Genomic DNA, 16,256 nt, shown 5'->3' on the forward strand with positions numbered 1-16,256 from the left:
ACATCACTAAAAAGTCACTTAAAATATTTTGGCATTGAAATATAAACAGATAAACTACTTTTTTGTGTGTGAGTGGGGCGGAGTTTCACTCTGTCGCCCAGGCTAGAGTGCAGTGGCATGATCTTGGCTCAATGCAACCTCTGCCTCCCAAGTTCAAGCATTTCTCTTGCCTTAGCCTCCCAAGTAGCTGAGACTTCAAGCGTGTGACACCCTACCCAGCTAATTTTTGTATATTTATTAGAAATGGGGTTTCACTATGTTGACCAGGCTGGTCTCAAACTCTTCACCTGAGTTAATCCACCTACCTCTGCCTCCCAATGTGCTGAGATTACAGGCATGAGCCACTTTGCCCTGCCTGAATAAAGTTCTCACTTGAATATCATTGAAATAAATTCAAACGTGCCACCAGGCTCTGGAGTATGATTGTTCAAACTGTAAGCAGTGGATGTTTTTAGAAACTAGGCCAGTAGGTCCAACAGGCTATGATTTGAGTCATGAACAGACTCCTCCCCATACCTGGGCCCCACAGCAGAGAGAGTGACTCCATAGTTCTGGGCTTGAGCCTCAACATCTACATGTTAATATAGTTCTCTGCAACAAGTGCCAGTCATGGTCCTAAAGTGTTTTTTTTTTTTTTTCCTTTTTTTTTTTTTTGAGACTGAATCTCGCTCTTTCAGCCAGGATGGAGTGGAGTGGTGCAATCTCAGCTCCCTGTAGCCTCTGCCTGCTGGGTTCATGTGATTCTCCTGCATCAGACTTCTGGTAGCTGAGACTACAGCCACGCACCACTGTGCCTGGCTAACTTTCATATTTTTAGTAGAGATGGGGCTTCATCATGTTAGCCGTGATGATTTTGATCTCCTGACCTCATGATCCACCGCCTTAGTCTCCCAAAGTGCTGGGATTATAGGCGTGAGCCACCGTGCCCTGCCAGCATTTTTTTTTTTATTTGTTATATGCCATAAGGAAGGATAAGACAGACATATATGTTGAGTTAGGTTATTTTGCTCACTTAAGGTTGTGCTATTGCAACCTCAGGTGGTTCATGCTGGTAGTGTCCAGGATTTTTCTTCACAAATGTTTCATGTTTATTGAGAAACCAAACTCCTAGGAATAGCATTCAGAGTCCAACATTATTCTCTTTTAACAACTGTAATACCTACTTCACAGCATGAAATAGTACAAGGAGTAACTGGGTAAGCAGTTACTAATTGCTGAGAAGAATGCCTCATGGTGTTGGTGAGGTCCAGCTATTCTTTTTTTTTTTTTTTTAATTATACTTTAAGTTTTAGGGTACATGTGCACATTGTGCAGGTTAGTTACATATGTATACATGTGCCATGCTGGTGCGCTGCACCCACTAACTCGTCATCTAGCATTAGGTATATCTCCCAATGCTATCCCTCCCCCCTCCCCCCTCCCCACCACAGTCCCCAGAGTATGATATTCCCCTTCCTGTGTCCATGTGATCTCATTGTTCAATTCCCACCTATGAGTGAGAATATGCGGTGTTTTCTTTATAAGACAAGAGAAAAGAAAATTTGTGGAGCATGTTCTTGAGTAACAAAAGGCTTTTTGCCACTCACACTCTTGGGTTTCCCATTACTAAAACTTCACATTCATGAGTTTTATCCTTCTAATCTAATCTTTACCAGGGAAAACCTAAAATTCAAGACAAAAGTGAATTTTCAGATATGGACAAGCTGGCTTTTAAAGATAATGAGAAATTTCAATCATCTTTTGAAAATAAGTTCCAATGTAAGTACATGTTTTTATACGTTGAAAATCTAGAAAGCTTAGTTTTGTCGAAACATATCCATTGGTATAAAAAGAAATGCAGTTACAAATTGGGACATTTTTATTCTGTGATACAAGTACAGCTATATCACCCCGTTTTTCTATCATGAAGATTTTCATGGGTGTGTCTGTTTACTTCTTTTTAACTGTTTGAACTAATAAATACATTTAGTAAAATATCAGGATAAATAATCTACATACAAATACTTATGAGGCTTTTTGAGACAGGGCCTTATTCGTTTGCCCAGGCTCATCTCAAACTGCTGGGCTCAAGTGTTCTACCTGCCTCAGATTCTGAAAGCAGTGGGATTAGTTAAATAAGGCACCACACCTGGCCCAACATACAAATATTTGTTGCCTTTCCATACCACAACAACAAACTTTTCACAAAAAAGAAATAATTTTTATTTACAATACTATAAAATAAATTTAATAAAATAAATTTAACTGATGATACAAAAAGATATAAAAATTTGTACCTTAAATATAATAAGATATTGATGACAGAAATTAAAGTAGACCCAAATCAACAGAAATATATTCCATTAGAATAATTAATATTATCAAAGTACCATATTATCCAAAGTGGTCTACAGATTCAAAATGTTAGTGGCTTCACAGTAATGGAAAACACAATTGTAAAATTTAAGCGTAACCTTAAACAACTTGAAATACCCTGAGCAATCTTGAAAAAGAACAAAGCTGGGAGCATCATAATTTCTAATTTCAAACTTTATTTAAATGTTATTGTGTTGAAAAACATGTGGTATGTGCATAAAAACAGATACAAAAACCAATGGAACACAATAGAGAGCCCAGAAGCAGTCCAGGCATACAAGGTCAACTAATCTTTGACAAGGGCACCAAGAATATACAATGCAGAAAGTAGTTTTGTCGATACATGGTGCCAGAAAAACTGGATATCCACAAGCAAAATAATATAATTAGATTATTTACTTTTACCATACCCCAAACTTAACTAAAAATAAAAGACTTAAATGTAAGACATAAAGCCTTAAAACTCCTGAAGAAAACATATTGGAAAACCTTGCTGATATTGATCTTGGCAACAGCTTTTTGGATATGACACCAAAATCACAGCATCAAAAGAAAATATAAACAAGTGGGACTGCATCAAAGTAAACAGCTTCTGCACAGCAAAGGAAAAAACAAATTTTCCTTAAACCCTACAGGATAGAAAAATATTTGCAAGCCATGTATAATCAGCCAATATCCTAACTGTATAAGAAACTTCTGCAATTCAAAGCAAAGCAATAATGATGATAACCCATTCAAAAATAGACAAAAGATTATCCTATTCCACAAAAAAGACACACATACAAGGGAAATCCTGTATGCTGTCAGTGAGATATAAATTGATAAAGTCATCATAAAAACTGATAAAAGATAGAAGTATCATATAATCCAATAATACTACTTCTGGGCATACTACTACCAAAAGAAATAAAATTTGTACCTTGAAGAAATATCTTCAGCCCCTATGTTCATTGTAGTATTGTTTACAACAGACAAAATACACACACAGAGAGAATACTGTTCAACCATAAAAAAGAAGGAAATGTACAACATCCATTGACAACGTAGATAGACCTGTTTCATTTATGCTAAATGAAATAAGCTAAATGCAGAAAGACAAAGAAACCACATGTTCTCAGATGGGGAATCTAAAAATATAAACTCATAGAAGCAGAGAGTGGAAGGGTGGTTGTTAGTTCCTAAGGGTGGGAATATGAGGAGATTTTTTTCAAAAAGTACAAATATAGTCATAAATTGAGCAAGTCTAAGAAAGCTAATGTACGTTATTATTAGATCACTAAATAGCATTGTTTATAGTTAGTAATACTGTAAAGTGTGCTTACAATTTGCCACACAGTAGAACTTAAGTGTTCTATTACAAAAGAGGATTATCTATGTGAGGTAATAGATGTGTTCATCAACTTGACTATATTTTATTTCACAATGTACACACGTATAAAATTATTGTATTGTACACATTAAATATATAGTTATACAATTTTTATTTATCTGAAAATCCGTGTGACACAAACACAGTCACATAGTTAGTCTTCTTTTGATGTTCAAAATAGGTTCTTGAAAACTGCATTTTTTAAATGAAAGAGTGTCGCTATATGCCATTCAGATATCTTTTGTTTTTATCAATTAAATTGTGGTAAAATTTTGTTTTCTTGAGCAATATGTTGCTTCACTTACAGTTACAGCTTCCAAGAACCTATCAACTGGCTATACAGAAATACAATTTATGTAGGTGTGTGTATATGTATCACCGTACATACTTTTATATATAGCTATATCTCATGGACACAGTCCCAGCAGGCTTTCTACTAAATAAAACAAAATTATAACATAACAGTTATTAAAAAATAAAATAATAATGGCTTTGTATATGCTTAGCAGTGTTCTAAGCTCATTAATAACATAAGGCATTTAAAAAATCTAGAAGGTGAGTAGATACTTTCAGCCAACGTTGTGCTACCAACCAACCCTTTAAACAAGATGACTTTTTTGCTTGTGGTGAAAAATATCATGAAAACTGCACGAACCTGTTTTTTGTTTTTTTTTTTGTTGTTGTTGGTTTGTTTGTTTTAAGCTCAAAAGCTGTCATGAGTGTTAGTGTATTTTATGTGTGGCCCAATGTGGCCTGGGGAAGTCAAAATGTTGGACATCCATTCTTGAAAATATAATTTGAAAATATGCACATATAAGTTTAAATTACAAATCTCAGTTTATACTAAAACAATAACATTATGAAGGAAAACAACATTACTTTTTTCATAATTAGAAAAATGTTTATTGTTCTGATGAAATTGCTGAGTAAGAATTTTTGTGGAATCACATTTACAACCTCTATGGGATTAAAAATTATTATGCAGAAAGATGCAACATCTGTCCCTGGAGCTCCTGAGATTTCTCAGCCCAAATCCCAGTATGTCCACTACTCACCTTACATGTTTTAGACATGATGCAAAAAGAATATCTGAAAAAGCTACTTTAACATAGAGCTTCTCAAAACCACAAATATTCTTGTGTCTCCAAAAGCAATGGAAGAGCAGTCAGATTATGCAGGCCTTTATAAGTGATAAAGTGGCAATTGTCTCTCACTGTAGACTTGAAGGGAGATCTACTAAAGAAAAAAAAAATGATTCTTAAAAGATTTAAGAGCAAGAGACAGAAGATGTTCCTTTCTCTGAATCTGGAAAAAAAAAATTCAACCTTTTCATTGGAGCAGAGCTTCCCAAACGACATTTTAAGTCCTGGCTTCCTTATTTACCTTTGGTCCTCTTGCCTGTGTGATCTCCTTCTTTCACTCTCACCTACTTGAGGGTTTGGCTACTGTCTCATGTATCTTCACATTGTAGGGCTCTTTTCTTTGCTCCAGACAGTGATCAGGTCTGGTTAGAGATAGCAACACCCAGGTAGACAAGGCTTCTCTAGTTCTCCAACATCACATTTCTCTATAAATTCTGCTGGGAAGGGTCCAGGCATTTCCACTCTTCTGGAGAGAATACTATGGCCACATCCCTGAATGTTAAGAGCACCTCTCACTAAAGTATCTGGAAGCCCTCATGCTTAACCCTGGCCTGCTGTAGAATCATGGCAGAAATTTAATTTAAAAAACAGGGACATTTCCACCCAGAACAATAGACAAGATCATTTCTCAGCTTTAGGGGTGTCCTGGAGTCTTAGATATAAATCATTCAATGCTAGCAGGTCACAGACCGACAGAGGCTGTGACAGAATCACCTAGGCCTCCTGGACTGGTGGGCACAGGGCAGTGAAGCCTTAACCCCATGCTCTGGCTAGAGTTTTCTGTTTATTTTTTTAAATTTCAATATGACTAATAATTTCAAAGTTGAGCTAAGCTCATAAATGAATTTTAAGTTACAAAATTAAAAATAAGTAATTTTTAAAAATTTGTTTATTCCTTTATATGGAATACAAGGATGTTATTTTTCTGTAAATTTACTCATCCTGTTGATTGCCTCAGATTTAGAAACCTCATTTTTAGTAAAAGAGTAGAGATAAAAGAATATTAAGAGTCCAGAAATTAGTGTCTTGGCTATGGCCCTGGCTTAGACTGTCTCACACTGTAGCCACTTTGTAAGTGTAAAATAAGCATGTAGAGCCTATCATCACTAAGGTTCTTTCCAGCTTGAGAAATCTTTATGTTTGTATATAACCTATTGATTATTTTTGTAAATATCATCTTCAAGTCTGGAAGTGTAATATTTTGAACAGTTCATTGAGAGGGCTTAGTAAATTTTGTGAATATTTGTTAAAGTCTTGGTGTTAAATCTTTGACATTTCAATAGAATTTGGATGATTATTAACAAGCCAGTTGAATTCTTCGCTGTCACTGGGTTTTTGATTTTCCTGTTGGGAAATCCAGTTTTGTACACAAAGTTAATTCTTTCTAGTACAAGAACACTCTGACAAGCAAACACATTCGCAAGTGGTTGAGTTGGGAAGTTCACAGAAACCTGTTAGGAAAGGGCATACCCAGTTACTTTGGCTGCAGTTCCAGTCAGTTGCCCCCACACAGCACTGCCCTCCTGTCTTACTGTTATTGTTAAGGAAGGACTCATAGGAAAATCATCTGTGCCTCATGCAGATTCAGGGAACATGCCAAGGCAGCTTGAAAGGGACGGGCTGTGTCCTGCCGAAGACATGCCTCATGTGGACGCTGCTTCATCTGTTCTGCCCATCTCATGTCATCGCTCAAGTAAATTCTTTATTTTAGCTAACAGCAGGGTCATATACTGCATATCAGTCTGTGTACTCTGTGAATTATTTCATGTATTGCTGAAGGTCTTTTTGTAGGTGTAAATTAGTCAAAGTCTTGGCTTGGGTGGTTGTAGTGTTATTATGTTGTTAATGACATTTCTGAAGTAATTCACACATGAACATGTAAAGACAGTGCTGAGAAAAGGACACATTGCAAGGAAAGACTTATGATTTAGGCTTCCCAGTCCAGTTGCTTAAAAAGTATTTTCTTTCTTTTTTTTTTTTTTTTTTTTTAGACAGAGTCTCACTCTGTCACCCAGGCTGGAGTGCAGTGGTGCAATCTCAGCTCATGGCAAGATCCACCTCACTGCTTCATGCCATTCTCCTGCCTCAGCCTCCTGAGTAGCTGGAATTACAGGCACCTGCCACCATGCCTGGATTTTTTTTGTATTTTTAGTTAGGACAGTGTTTCACTGTGTTAGCCGGGATGGTCTCCACATCCTGACCTCATGATCCACCTGCCTCGGCCTCCCAAAGTGGTGGAATTACAAGCATAAGCTATCATGCCCAGCCCAAAAAGTGTTTTCATTTACTATTCAGTGTCTGGCATAGTAGTTGGACTTTACCCATTTAATGCTCAAATATGAAAGGAATTTTCTCAAGTGAAGCCACGTCTTAGTCCCTCTCAAACACTGGAAAAACATCATCCCCAAAAAATCTCCAAAATCTCTTGTTAGTAGTTTCCTGGTTATAGTCATGGCACTCAGGGACATGTAGAATTATTGAAAGAGGCAAGGGATTTGGAAAGGATTGATTTTGTGGATTCCAGAGTAAATCTGCTTTGGAAAGCACTCAGTGAGACTTCATCTAGAGCCTGTGTCTGATGGGCACTTTCCTCTGGGCTGAGAATACAGCAGTGAACCAAACCAAGCCCTTGTCTTCCTGGATTTCTAGTTCCTGAGGCCATTACCCAGGACTGCAGCAGGTAGGGGCTGCAGCTGATGAGTAGGGGTCATGGTCACAGGAGGGAGTTTCTGACGGGCAGCCATTGGTCACAGACCTGAGCAAGGGAATACAAATAACTGGAAAAGATAAGGGAAATCAACTGACTATGTAGGTATTCTGCCTCTGAGATGAAATGTAGATTATAATCCTGGCTTTAAAATTATTAAGCAGCATAGTGAGTAACGTTATTATTGAGAAATTTTTATATTTGTCAATTCACTTCTTCATCTGTGCACAACAGGAATTGAAAAAGGCTGAAATTTGGTATCTCTAACCTGAGATGTGCAGCGGACATACTTCCTCCAGCAGTTTCTCAACTTCCTGTGTGGTTTTCTTGATCTGTCCCCATGTTAAGGGGATGATGGCAGCATGACCCCAGTCAGTCCTCGTTCCATCTTTGCATTCAGATTCAACTGGCCCATAACTTGTACTGGGGGAACCCAGTGCATGGCTGGGATCCATGGGTCCCTCCAGTCTCCCATTCCATGGTCATACACATCTTGAGGGCACCCACATGGTTTGTTCACCTCCTGCATAAACACAAACATACCCTTACCCCATATTAGTAAATCTACTGAAACAGAAGCAGACTTTTTTGTGTGTGTGTGTGTTGCTGAAGCATTCATAACTCAGCTTCTGCCTCTTTGGTTAATTACTGTGGGGTAAAACTTACCATTGATAATGAGAAGCAGGCTTTTTCTGATTAACAGAAGGCATAGGAGAAGCAAATCGAGGCTTATCCTTCTTGTGCAACAATATAGCAAAAAAGCAATCCTTAAACGTTCAATTTGCATGGTACAGGTGGGTCCACTAGGTGCTGTGGCTCATGCTAGATTTTCAGACGTTTGATGGGCACCCACACAGGCACCTGATTGTCACCTGGACAAGCAAATATTCTTCCCCATATAATTTTCTTTCCTTTTTTTCCGCTCTTTGTTTGTGCATCCCTCCACCATATATCTTGTCCAGCCTTTTTATTTCCTTTTTGCCCTGTCAGGTATTGTTCCAGTATTTTGGAATCATTATCGGGGAGGGCAGCCCTGGTTGCAGTGTGCCCATGGGTTGAACTACAGCATCAACAGCCCTCAAATCTGTTAGCATTCTCCATTTACCAGATTTTTTCTTAATGACAAATACAGGAGAATTCCAAGGGAAGAAAGTAGGCTCTATATGTTCTTTTTGCAATTGTTCCTACACCAGTTCTTTTAAAGCCTCCAGTTTTTCATGTTTCAGTGGCCATTGCTCCACCCAAACCAGTTTGGCAGTTAGTTAAGCAAGAGGAATGGGAGCCAGAGGCTCAATAATGGCCACTCCTAAAAATGATACCCTAATCCAGTGCAATCTGTTTGTCCTTCTAAAGATTCTGATTGGCCATTTTAATTTTTTCCTAGTCCTTCTCCCAGGCAATATCCTATAGTTTTCATCATTTCATCTACTATTATTACTATATTGACCCATAGGAATCGATATTTCAGCACCCCATTTTTGCAATAAGTCTCTACTCCATAAATTGACAGGAATAGGTGTAATAGTAGGTTGGATTGTCCCTTCCTAGTCATCTGGCCCTTGACATGGTAAAATCAAGGAACTTTTGAAAAACTTCTGAGGCAGTCCTATGCCAATGATACCCATGGAAGACTTTTGTTTGGGCCAGTGTTGAGGCCATTGATTTAAAGCAATAATAGAGACATCAGCTTCAGTATCTACTAGTCCTTCAAAATCCTTTGCCTGAATAGTTACTATACTAATAGGTGTTTTGTTAGACACTTGATTTACCCAATATACAGTTTTCCTGCTGGATTAGTACTACTAAAGCCTCCTGTGCTTTTCACTGTACTGCTTCCTAGTTTTATGTAGGGTAGCATCAACAACTGAGCAATTCTTTCTCCTGGGAAGGCAGACCATGGAGTCAAGAAACTAAAAACTAGTTGAATCTCTCTGGTATAATCAGAGTCAGTTACTCCCATATGCACAGTGACTCCTTTTAAATTTAGACTAGACCTTCCAAATAATAGACAGACTGTTCCTGAGGGTAAGTGTCCCATAACTCCCATGGGGACCTTCTTTTTTGGCTCCCCAGGAAGTAAGGAGACAGGAATTGTGGAGCACAGGTCTACGGCAGCACTGTCTGCCGTGGCAGGGGACAATGGTTGTATGTTTGTAAGGGCACTGGCTGTGCCAGATATGCCTCAGTTTGTGGAGGGGCCTGAGGCAGGCCCCTCTTCCTATTTCCTGAAAAAGGTTGCCCATCTTTGCTAAATTTAGAATGGCACTGATTTGCCCAGTGATTGCCTTTCTTACACCAGAGACATACACCTGGACTTTCCTGTTGATTGATGGTAGTAGTTTCTGCCTTTTGTTTTCCTTTTCTACATTCCATTTTTGTGTGTCCAATTGCCCCCAATTAAAGCAAGAGCCTGAGAAATGGGGCATATTCTTTCATACTTTCAATTCAGTCATAGCCTGAGCTAAAAGGGTAGTCTTATGTAAGTCACTTCCAATGCCATCCCAAGTCTTAATTTATTCAGCTAAATGAGCCTTCCCTCTCAAGAAGTCTAATAGCAGTTTGACACTCTGCATTAGCATTATCATATGCAAGAAGCTATATTACAACATCCTGAACTGTTTTATCAGTTATGACTTTATACACAGCCTCTTGGAACTGAGGAATAAAATCAATATATGGTTCTTTAGGTGGTTGTCAGACAGAACTGAAAGAAGGATATTTTTCCCCTGTGACATTTCCCATGCCCGTAAGCATACAGAGCACAGTTGAACAATGGCAACATCCTCTATTACTGCTTGATTCTCTAATTGACCCTAATTAGGGCAACTCCCATTAACTGTTCAAAGGAAACAGGCACAGATGGCTGCACTTGTGTGTTTTCCCTTGTGTGAGTTTGAGCTTCATTAGCCTGACAAGTTTTAAACCATAAATACTGAGATGGAGTGAGAACAGATTTTGTTAAAGTATCCCAATGTCAATCATGTGGTATTAACCTATTATTGAGAGCCTCATTTCTCAAAGTTTGCACAAAAAGAGAGTTCGGTCTGTATTGACTAATGGCTTGCTAAAATTCATTTAATAATTAAAAAAAAAAAGTGGCCCAATTGGCTAAATTCTGTCCTCCTTGCTGGGTTATAGTAACTGGAAATTGCCATCCTTCAATGTCTCCCTCAGCTCTCAGTTTTTGAATAGAATTTTGTATAGCACCACCAATTGCTCTGGGTTTTAATGTTGCAACAACAGGAGCAATTAAGTTTTTCAGCTAATTCATTATCTCACCCATTAAGGGGAGAGAGAGGAGGTGGCCATTCACTTAATTCAGCAAGTAGAGCCAACAGGCTGGTAAAATATACCTTTTTTAGTTTTCCTTTCTTTTCTTTAATCTCCTCCGGTAGCTGTTACTCACACTCAGAATCTGAAGTTCATTTTTTACAGTTGTCCTCCTCTGCCTCATCTGAATCTGCCTCATCATCCGTTTGAAATAGCTCAGGAGCTGCCTTTATTAATGTCCCCATTGACCAAATGGAAACTGGAATTTTAGCTCCATCTTTATATGCCTTTTCAAAATCTATTCCAATTCTCTCCCATTCATCCTACTCCATAGTCCCTTGTTCTGGAAACCATGGGCAAAACTGCTTTACTGTACTAAAGAATGATAACAAATTCTGAGTACTAACTTTCACTCCCCCTCTTCACAATAAATGTCTTAAGAAATTCAAATAAGCAGAGTGTGTGCTTTCACTTTGTCCCATTGTTACCCTGGGTCTTCCGAGCACCCAGCTTTCCCACTGAGCTTCTATCAGTCATCAGAGACAATGCATCCTCTGCTTTCACATGCTGTAGCATTCCTTCACTGGGGTCTTTGTCACCCCACTTTGGGTGCCAGGAATGTTGGGGTGATCAGACCCATCACCAGCCCGTGGGGCCTATGAAGTCTCGCAGTGTCAAAGGAATGAGAAAAGACAAGTTAAAAGAAAAAGTGGGACTAGGGGGCCAATGCTAGTATGGAGGCTGCGAAGGCCCGGAGCTCTAGGAGCCCACGTTATTTATTGGTGATCAAAGAAAGAAACATTAGTGAGGATGTAGGGGTTGAAAGGAAGTTGTTTATCAAGTGAATGAGCTACAGCTGTGATGGTTTAGCATTTTCTTTGAAACATATGGCTACTTGAGCTAATGGGAGTGCTAGAAGCAAGGAGCCAGCAAGTCCAGACACATTCCAGAGGCCATGAGGGGTTTTAGACCCTGGACCCTGGACATGTTCCAAGCCCTGCCTCAGCTTCTCTTCCAACACTCTGCTTTTCTCCCAACGTAGGTAGATGGAATTTATTTATTTGTTGCAAAACTTGTCAGAAAACTTTTTACTTATACAGAGAACTATAGAGGTGAAGTGGCACTTTTATACCCAATACAGCCCAGTGGATTACAATATTTTCTTAAATTACTGAAGAGATTTTTGCCAGAAATGAAACAAGTAGCACTCACAGCCTTGATTTCTATACCAATGTGAAATCTTGACGATGCACATTATTCAATAGTGACACCATACTGACGACAAAGACAGGATTTATGTATGGTAAAAAGGCAAGTGAATGAAGCTGTGATTTTATTTCATTACTCTTAGTACATTCACAACTATTTTTACCTAAATAGATCTTTAAAATAATCATGTACAAGTATTGACTATTTCTTTTACAAATATTTATTTCAACACTTGAATAGAACTGCAGGGATCCCTTGGCACTGATTAAAAATGTTGATTCACTGTTAGGTTACAAGAATTTATACATAGCAAAATTTAATGCTCTTTACATTAAAATATTAGACTATTTAAACAAAACTTTCAAAAACTTCTAGTAATAGCTACCAGAATTAGAAAACTAAAATTAGTCTTGAGACACTGCCTCTTCTAGAACACTGGACTCTGATGGCACCACAACTGCTGGAAAGAATAGTTATATCTGTCATGCACCTCGAACATAAAACACTAAGTTTTTTTGAATAGCTGTTTTACACAGACGAAATCTTCTCTGAATTAAAAAAAAATTCCAAACAGGCATTTTTAGGGAGTAACCAAAAAAAAAAAAAAATCCACTGATACATGATACTTGATGTTCAAATTTAATAGCATCCTGATAAAGATGTGCTTCCTTCCTCAATTTTGAATACATTTCTGCACATACATGTTATAACAGCCAAATCACAAGTTAACTCTTAACATGAATATACATAGTTAATCCTATATTAAGCAACCCATTTGAAAAGGACTGATGTACCCAACAGTTACATAGATTATTTCATAATGAACAACACAGAGTTTACCATCACTAATACCGAGTACCTGTAGTCACTTAATGTCTGGAACACAATAATGAAGAAGTAAAGTTTCTTTTGAAAATGGCTTAAACTCAAGCAGTTTTCTTGCTGAACATCAAACTTTATTATCCCAGGAAACTAAGACTTAGATAAGAAAAAAAGAAATACCAACCCTAATTTAAATTATGTCTTCAAATCTATAAAAATAAAAGATTGGAAGTCTGTGGTCAGTTTGAAATTAGGTTTTAGAAAGTTGGTATGAAACTGTTTACCCAGACCACTGAAAAATGGTTTAAAGAGGTGCTCATTTTAATAAGGTAATACTTCTTAATTAAGAAAAACATTTATGGAACAAAATTCTGTGAAAGACATTTGGGTCTCTGCTTATAATATAAATTCTTAGAAATTTAAAACAAATACTCCTTAAGACAGAGCTGGTGTGCATTTCCCAAGGATAATGAAAACTGGATCAGTATTTTGTTGAAATAAGACATATTATAAAATTGCACTTGGAAGATTTTTGATGAGTCAGAATCCAGATTCTTTAGTAATAAATTATAAAATTGCTTCTGGAAAGCTTGTCAGTGACTCATAATCAAGTTCTTTGGTAGTTGAGTCAGCAGAATTGTAGCTAACATTAGTATTATTGAAAAACATTTTCTTATTATGTCAGGAATTTAATTGGCCCTGGACTTGGGAGGAAAAGATAATCTGTAAAGTCAGTTATGAGAATCACATTATCTTTGAGCCAAAGTTTAATTAACAAATATCAGCTGTCAGAATTGGAACTTCACACCAATTTCATTTTATTTTCTATGTAGATAACACTTATTTTAGGACAGATGGCATATATGTGAATTTATGGTCTCATCTTTTGATTCTGGCATGTCACAGATACCTATTGGGGAGTATAACATATTCCATAGAGTGTCTTGGTAGAAATCCTCTAGCAATAAATATGAACCTTCCACAAATTTCCAAAGTATGAACAATCATTTTGTCAAAGTGTTGCCTTTTAAAACGACTAACATGAAACTGCCAGTATTTGCTCTAAAGAAAAAGCCCAGCAGCTTGAGACATAAAGTGAAGTGTTTGAACGTCTATGTTAGTTTGGTGGGATAGGCATCTGTACTGCAGAGCAGTTGTCTGATGATGTGTCAGAGCCTTAAATGCATTGGCTGAAATACTGGCAAATATTTATGTGTAAAAATTAAGTTATTATTTTTACTGAGACTGGATATCTTGCAGTTCCTGTTCTTTCTTTTCTTGGATATCCTGGTAAGCCTGCATTTTGCTAGCATCCGAGTAAGCCCAGTTAGAAAACAGTATTATGAGAAAGTGGATCTTGAAGGGAAGGGTAAGCATGATGGCTAGTGAGCATGTGAGAAGGCAAAGCGAGGTGCTAGTTATATTAGATGGACTTAACTTTAAAGAGTATGAGGGCTACTCTGTATTAATACTTGCTCTACTAGCACAGCTGTCAAATCATGAAAGCATGCTATGCTAGTTGGATTCACATTAAAAGGCTGATGAAAAGTTAGTACACAAACATTGCAAACTATTTCTATTAACCATTAAATAATGTCTGAATAGTCATCAGTCTAGATGACTGATATATTACATCAGTCTAGATGACCTCTCACTACAATTTGGATTTGTCTACATAAATGGATATCCATCAAATTTACCTCAGGCATATATTGAGACAATGATACTGAGGCATTTAAATTTCTGACTGTTATATTTTCTTTAATTGTTTTTCATATTTTGATGTTTCATATTTTGTCTGTCACCTTTTAAGTTATCTATAATTGTCCCTCTTTATTCCTTGCATTTTTCCTAAAATTCTCTTTTGCCTAATATATTATCAGTGGCCTAACTTTTTTGATAAATACTTGTTAGTTTTCTCTAAACCTTTATTTTAGGTATCTCAGTGTGATTATTCCTAGGCAGAAGAAAAATTTTACCAATCTAATCTAATGTTTAAACATAAGATTAAACAGTTTACTTCTAATATGGTTACTCTTTTATCTACATAACTTATACCTGCTTAGACAGTTTTTTATTTACCCTAGATTTTTTTTTCTCTGCCTTTGCCATCTGTCCATCTGCTTTTGTTTTTCTCTCTGTCTCCCCATCTGCCACCTGTTTTTCTAATTTTATTGATTTACTTTTCTTACTCATATTTATTTCTTTTCCTGCTTTTGACATTAATCACCATATTTCTCTACTTTCTGTAGTTAATCAGAAGGACCCAGTTAGATGAATTTTTAAACAAACTAAAACATATTTCTAGCCCTCTTAAAAAAATTATTGCATACCTCTTTCATTTTGAGATTTATTCTTCTCTTTGTTAAAAAAAAAAAAAAACTTTTATACTTGTTTTCCATGGCCTTTTCGTAAGTCTTTAATATTGGCATAATCTTCATGAGTTCAAAAATGTTATTAAATGTTATTAAATGATAACTTACATGGAATAATGTCCCGGGTAGAGATTATTTTCATAGTTTGCATGTTGCCCTTTTTATACATTTTTGTCTTCTAGTGTTTCTTATAAATATATAAAAGTGTTGAGTTCATCTTTCCTAACTTCTCTTTTATGTATGGTCACCAGATAGAATACAGGATTACCAGTAACATTATCATTTTAAATAAGCAACAAATAGCCTTTAATATAATTTTCAATATTCTAGTAATTTAGTACTATTCTAAGTGTTGCACGGGACAGGTTCATACTCAAAATAAATTCTTTGTTGTTTGTCAACAAATTATCAAATTTCAAATTGAAGTGTGACATTTAAATTCCTGAATTTTCCCCCTACACCTGGCAAACTTACTTTCAGATCTACTTAGGAAATTACTCATCCTTCCTATATTTGTGCTGAATCTACTATATAAGAAACAAACAAAAAAATTTGAGTTCCTTTAGTATATGGTTCATTTTTCAATGACGTATAATTATCTATTTAAAAAATTTATTTTTGTCCTCCTACCCACCTGTTTTGCCTTTAGATTCCATTTATTCATCTCAGAGAACACCTAAACTACTTATTATGATGACTTTTTTGACTCTACTTTTTATCCTTGAGTGTGACCCTTAAGTGTGTCTTCCTTGGCTATCTCTTAGGGCATGGAATGTCCATCCATGAATTAGTAATATTGCCTTTGAGGTGGTAAAGCAATCTTAACTTCTTAAATGTAAAGTTATTCTTAAGAGGGCGGTTTTATGTTAATCTTTCCATGTTTTTAAGAACTTAATTGTTCAACCTAGTATGTTATATCAGTTTCTGCTTTTCAGGTAGTTATATAATGTAGGTAATATGAAAAATCTAACCTCAGTCTTGAATATCACACAGGTCAGAGGTTGTGA

At 36.7% G+C, this 16,256-nt stretch overlaps 1 pseudogene; it reads left to right on the top strand.

The window, feature by feature from the left end:
- Positions 1 to 9,825, top strand: part of LOC112207650 (centriole and centriolar satellite protein OFD1-like) — a 28,238-nt pseudogene extending 18,413 nt beyond the window's left edge.
- Positions 9,826 to 16,256: the final 6,431 nt, after the last annotated feature.

This window comes from Pan troglodytes, chromosome Y (genome assembly GCF_028858775.2).
Source record: "Pan troglodytes isolate AG18354 chromosome Y, NHGRI_mPanTro3-v2.0_pri, whole genome shotgun sequence".
NCBI lineage: Eukaryota > Metazoa > Chordata > Mammalia > Primates > Hominidae > Pan > Pan troglodytes.